General features: G+C 39.4%; 1 pseudogene across 1 annotated transcript in view; it reads left to right on the forward strand.

The window, feature by feature from the left end:
* Nucleotides 1-3,229, forward strand: part of LOC309556858 (glutamate decarboxylase 1-like) — a 101,096-nt pseudogene extending 97,867 nt beyond the window's left edge. Inside the window, exons 13-15 of the transcript XR_014226187.1 lie at nucleotides 275-382; nucleotides 968-1,057; nucleotides 3,050-3,229. The product of XR_014226187.1 is annotated as a glutamate decarboxylase 1-like (transcript). The remainder of the gene's footprint in view (nucleotides 1-274; nucleotides 383-967; nucleotides 1,058-3,049) is intronic.
* Nucleotides 3,230-6,000: the final 2,771 nt, after the last annotated feature.

Below are 6,000 nucleotides of genomic sequence, written 5' to 3' on the forward strand. Positions count from 1 at the left end.
GAGGCTAGCTGGGGGTATTGACCAGAAGGACAGCCCCCTGTAGGTGTGTCTATACAAAGGTTTTGTGATTATTTCTAACAAAATCTGCTGCCTAGCTTACTCCTGTGGAGAAGGCCAATACCCAGATGTGCAGACTGAATGAGTGGGCGGCGACTGCCGGAGACCTCGGAGAAAAGAATTTTACGGTAAGTTCTTACAAAAATTCAATTTTTTTTAAACTCAAAGGGTTAAAATAGTTTTACTATTAATTTGAATTTTGCATTTTTGTTTTAAGGGTACTTGTGGCTTTGAGCTTCAAATTAACAAATGCCTTGAAAATGCAGAGTACTTGTACAAAAAGCTTAAAACACTGGAGAATTTTGAACTCGTTTTTCCCGACGAGGTAAGAATGGCGCTATATAATATGTACTTGTGTCTTTTTAGTCTAAATTTGTTGCTTTGCCTTGCTTGATTCTTAGTGGGAGATATTTTCAATGTGTAAAAGTTAAGGTGTCATGGGTGTATCTGAAACGTTGGTTTACAAATGTGAATTGCTTAACAGATCTTCAGAGGGTTTTAGGAGTATACAAATTAGGAAATGGAAAATGTGTGTATGTATTTTGAACAACCTCTGCTTTTGTGCAAGTGGCACTGATTTCGGTGGTGGTGCTCTCCTACCCAAAACACCCATGCAAGTTTAATTCCAATCACTGGAAAATGTTGTGGCTGATTTTAGTAAGGGTTTACACAATAGTGTGAGTATTCAGTTCACTTATCCAGTCCTGTTCTGCTGAAATAAATGAACAGGAATTTGCTTTTCACATGATTGGATAATTAAAGGTTAAAAATTTTACAATGAGTGAACATACTCAACATTCTCAACTTAAGTAAATTGCCTTTCAGGATGTCTCATTAACTATAACTTGCTTACAAAACCATAAGATGTATTGTATTTTGACACTGAAATACTTTTCTTCTAATTTCATAGCCTGAGCATACTAATGTTTGCTTTTGGTATATACCAAACTGTCTCCATGGTATGCCAAGAGATGGAGAATGGAATGCAAAGCTGCACAAGGTAACATTATTTTATTTTTTTTTTACTTTTAGCAAAAAAAGTGGTTTATCTGGAATTTAATGTGGCGTGTGTTTGCACATTATTATATACTCATGGCTGCTTCCATATTTAATTGTATATGAACAAGGATGAAGGTTTTCTCATTACAAACACCGGCTCTGCTTTATGCTATTGCAGTACTATGCAATAATCTACTTTACAGTTGCCTCTCAACACAAGATTGTAAAGCAACTAAAAACACACTGTCTGGCTGCTCTCCGTTAAATAGGCAGTCATTGTGATACTCTCTACCCTGCCTCTAGCAGTATCTACAAATCTGTACATTTTATTACAAGGACAAAGATCTAGAAGAACAAACCTGTAATTAGGCACATTTTAACCACTTGCCGACTGCCGCACGACTATTTACGTCGGCAGTCAGCCCCTCACAGGCAGAGCGACGTAGGGCTACGTCGCTAGCCTGTAAGGGTTTTGGGAGCCAGCGTGCCCCCCGCCGGATGCGCGCTCCCGCTCGGTCACGGATGTCCGTCGGGCACTCGCGATCGTCCGTGACAGCGGGAGAAAGGCAGGCGGCTAGTGTAAACAAAGCCGCCTGTCAGTTCTCCCTGTGTAAGAATGGTGATCAAACAGTTCTACTATGTAGGACCGTTGATCATTGTTCTTACACATCAAGCCACAGCCAATCACAGTTAGAAACACGCCCCTAGGACACACTTAACCCCTCCCTCTCCAAAACAGTTAACTCCTTCACTGCCAGTGTAATTTTTACAGTAACAGTGCATATGTATAGCACTGATTACTGTAGTAATGTCACTGGTAACCCCAAAAGTGTCAAAAATGTCAGTTAAGGGTCCGATCTGTCCGCCCCAATGTCGCAGTCCCGCGAGAAAAATCGCAGATCGCCGCCATTACGCGTTAAAAAAAAAAAAAAAAAATGAAAAAAACAAAAATGACAAATCTTTCCCTTTGTTAGTAAACGCAATAACTTTTGCGCAAACCAATCAAAATACGCTTTTTGCAATTTTTTTATTTTATTTATTTTTCTTTTTACCAAACCTATGGTAAAAAAAAAATTGGCCTAAAATGTTAAATTTTGATTTTTGCATTTTTTTGGGGGGGAATTTCATATAAAAAAATATTATTATTTTTGCAAAAAAGAAAGCTCTGTTTGTGGAACAAAAAAGACGCCAAATTCGTTTAGGCACAGCGTCGCACGACCGCGCAATTGTCCGTTAAAGTCATGCAGTGCCGAATCGAAAAATAGGCCCTGGTCAGGAAGGGGGTAAAATCTTCTGGGTCTTAAGTGGTTAAAATGAGGCAATGAGCCAAGAGATACATACAACTAATCTTTTTAACTTAAAATGTTTTTACTGATTTTGGTGTGCAGTAATTCCTCATCCAGATTGGCTTTTAAGGAATCCTATGTTAATCTTTCCTGCCAACCTGCTAATTTCCCAAGTGAATGGCCTCAGCACTGCTGCCCAATAAAAGGGGTGCTGAACCTGTCCTAATTCTGCCATCCTTCAGTAAGAATAAAAAAATAGTTAACATTTTCTTAAGTCAACCTTCTACACAGTAAATGTCAATTCTACCTGGGGGTGGGGGGCAGAAAGGTGGGCTTAAAATACAAGTGTCTCTGCACTGGTAACAAGTCATACTCCCTCTGATAAACCCTGTCACATCGGAGTGTGGATGGATTTTTTATAACCTGTATGCTAGATAACAAGGTTAGAAATTATGAATCCATAAGTTCCACTATTGTCTGTAGTTAGGACTCTAAAAAAGAAAACTAACTTTAGTCTTACTTCAAAAAAAAAAAAATGATATTTTCAGCAAACATGGCAATCCTATGGGTGAAAAGGACTATTGTAACAAATACCGTATTTTGTCATAGCTTAGTGAATTGAGCCTTTTGTAATTTTGAGATGAGCCTCATTTTATACTTGCTTGTGATTTGCTCAGGATTCATTGTTTATTTCAAAAATTGTGTAGGTTGCTGCCAAAATTAAAACAAGGATGATGGAAGAAGGAACTGCAATGGTCAGTTACCAACCTCTTCAAGACAAGCCGAACTTCTTCCGAATGGTGTTTTCCAATCCTGCCTCTGATAAGACTGATATAGATTTCCTTTTGGAAGAGATTGAACGGTTGGGACATGACTTGGAATTATGATTTACAATGTAATGTTATCACACTCCTTGATGAAAAGGCAAAAAGGAGTGCTGTGTATGGATCTTCTAATAAAGTGGATTTTATTCACTATCCTCAAAAGGTATACAGTTTTCATATCCAAGACAGACTTGATAAATTTGGTTTCCAGACGTGTGTTGCATATCATATTGTATAGTGGTGTTTATCTAATGACTTATTTATCATTTTATGTTTGAATGTCACAATTTAAGATTCATTTAGTTAGTTTTAAATATTTTTTTTTTTTTCTTTAACATGAACAAATTGTCAAGATATCACACAGGTTTCAACATTATCCTGTATTGTATTTTAAGGTGACAAATCTTATCAATACGTATTAAATCAAAAAAGAAAAGGTAAATACACCACTCATTAGATCATATGGATGGCCAAAAATAGTTTTTCTTGTAGTTTTTGAGTTTAGGGGTAAAAGGAGGCAGGTAGCGAGGTTTTAGTATGGTTGGGAAATAATGGGTAACTTTTGCATAACATTCTCACAGTACAATATTGAGATGACAGTTGGTACACTCAGGTTAGTCTTAAATGTTGAGAAGCTAAAGCGGTAGTAAACCTAAGCATTGCATATGGGGGGGTATGTTTTGATCTCTAGAGAGCTAGAAAGTGTTGGTTGCCTCTGTCCCTATATATCATGGGGAGGGTTTTTTGGTGCCTCAGGCCAAAGGGTGGGACTTTAAGGGCAAGTGATCATGTACACAAGTTGGGCAAGTGATCATGTACACAAGTTATACAATAAAACTACCGAATAAACTACCTTCTGATTTTAACATATTCAAAAAGAAAAACTTGTATAGATAGTGTAAATGAGTGTTGGGTTAAGACCCAAGGTGCACAGAAAGAAGCATTGCATACTACCACATTATGAATAACTTGCTTTGAAATTAAGCCCTCCAGTGCTATTTTCAGCACCCCTTTCATTGGACAGCAGTGATGATGCTGCCAATCACTTGGGAAATTAGCAGCTCAATTGCAACATTTTCAAGAATTGTGCTTCACTAGAAGTCAATCATTCTAGAAGATGTACATTTTTGACCTGTACCCTGCATTCCATACTAATGGTGGCCCTGGTAGCAGAGCCATTCAGATCAGATCCACAAAGCCCAACAGTTCAACTATTATTGAAACTCTGGAAGATCGAGCAGTCATTATTGCAATATAGGGGATTTAAAGATTATAAAAACCTACCAGAGCTCAAGGGATTAGATACTTTCTGTAATTGGAAACGGAAGGGGATTATACAGCTTTCTCAATATTCTTCCTAGACATTGAAATCCTTTCAGGATTTTAAAGACTATTCTCTTGGCAATCAATGCTTTTACCAGTATTTACAGTTTAATGCTTTAACAGCTCAGTTTAAAATGACACCATTGGAATGGTGTAAAGTTCCCCTTTTCCTTTTGTTAGCAACTGCTACTTCGACAAAGGGGCTACTATCACAGGTTTATTCCAGTATACACTTGGTGGCATTAGAGATCTTTCATACAAAAGCAGGGGAGGGCTGGCAGCCTTAGGCTTGAAGGGCAAGTCCAGTCAAGTGGCCCATTGAACCACCAAATTGAAGGGTCGGGGAGACACAGCCTCAGCTCTGAGGGTTTTTAAGCTGGGACAGTGGGACCTGTAATCCTTCACTGGTTGGGGGAGCGGGGGTGTGTGACACATCCTGAGCTCTGAGGAGTTCATGTTGGGACCTGTAGTCCTTCCATTTTGGGGGGTCGCATCCTCAAGTAAAGGACTACAAGTCCCAGCATGAACCCCTGAGTCCTTCACTTTTTTTTGGGGGGGTGGTGGAGTGTGACACATCCTGACATCCTGAGCTATGAGGGGTTCATGCTGGGACCCGTAGTCCTTCAATTTTAGGGGGTCACAGCCCCTAAAAGTGGCTGAAATAGTAGCAATGCTACACCACAGTGAAATGCAGAGTTTAAAACCAGTGCAGAAACACAGTATGGGGCTAACAGTGGCAAAGAAAAAGAAATGTTCCTGTGTCTGTGGTGTCACCAAGAAAAAAAAAAGTCCCTGTGTCCGTGGTCTCACTGAAGAAAAAAAAGTCCCCGTGTGAGTGGTTTTACTGGAAAAAAAAAGTCAGTGTCAGTGGTCTCACTGCAAAAAAAAATGCCACTGTGTCTGTGATGTCAGTGTGATTGGCATCTATTGCTGTCCTACACGCACAGAATTTCAGCCGTTTGCAGACTGAATGATTATTCATCGTTCAAATGCGAATTGTCCACTAACTGATAGAATAAACTTGTTTTTTTTTATGAACGTTTCCATGTTCGTAGTGATCCTTTGATAACAATAAAAATATATAAGGTAGAATATTATTCTTGTTTCGATTAGAACATACATGTATACATGTTAGTTGAAATGGTAAAAGTTTATGCTTCGGATCCATCGACATTAGCCGGGCCCATGGCCGAAATTGACGGTAAAGTTGGGTTCACTAACGGCAGGAATGTCAAAACGACCATTTTCAGCTGAAATTCTGTGCGTGAATGGCCAGCATAAGTCAGTGGGATGGAGGAGGAGGAGGGAAGCTGCGCTCTGAGGTTTACATGGAACTAAAGGGCTCTAGGGTGCTTTAAGGGAAAAAGTGGGGCTGGAAGAATCTGCAGCTATTATTGTTTGTGTTTGAGAGGCAGTGGGGGGCAATATCACCTCCTCACTTTGTTTTAATCTTAAAAATACTGACCCTCTGTGCTGCAGCCCTTTGTGCTGCACGTGTTTGCAGGGCAGAT

Source organism: Pelophylax lessonae (assembly GCF_965119305.1).
Source record: "Pelophylax lessonae genome assembly, chromosome: 5".
NCBI classification, from domain to species: domain Eukaryota; kingdom Metazoa; phylum Chordata; class Amphibia; order Anura; family Ranidae; genus Pelophylax; species Pelophylax lessonae.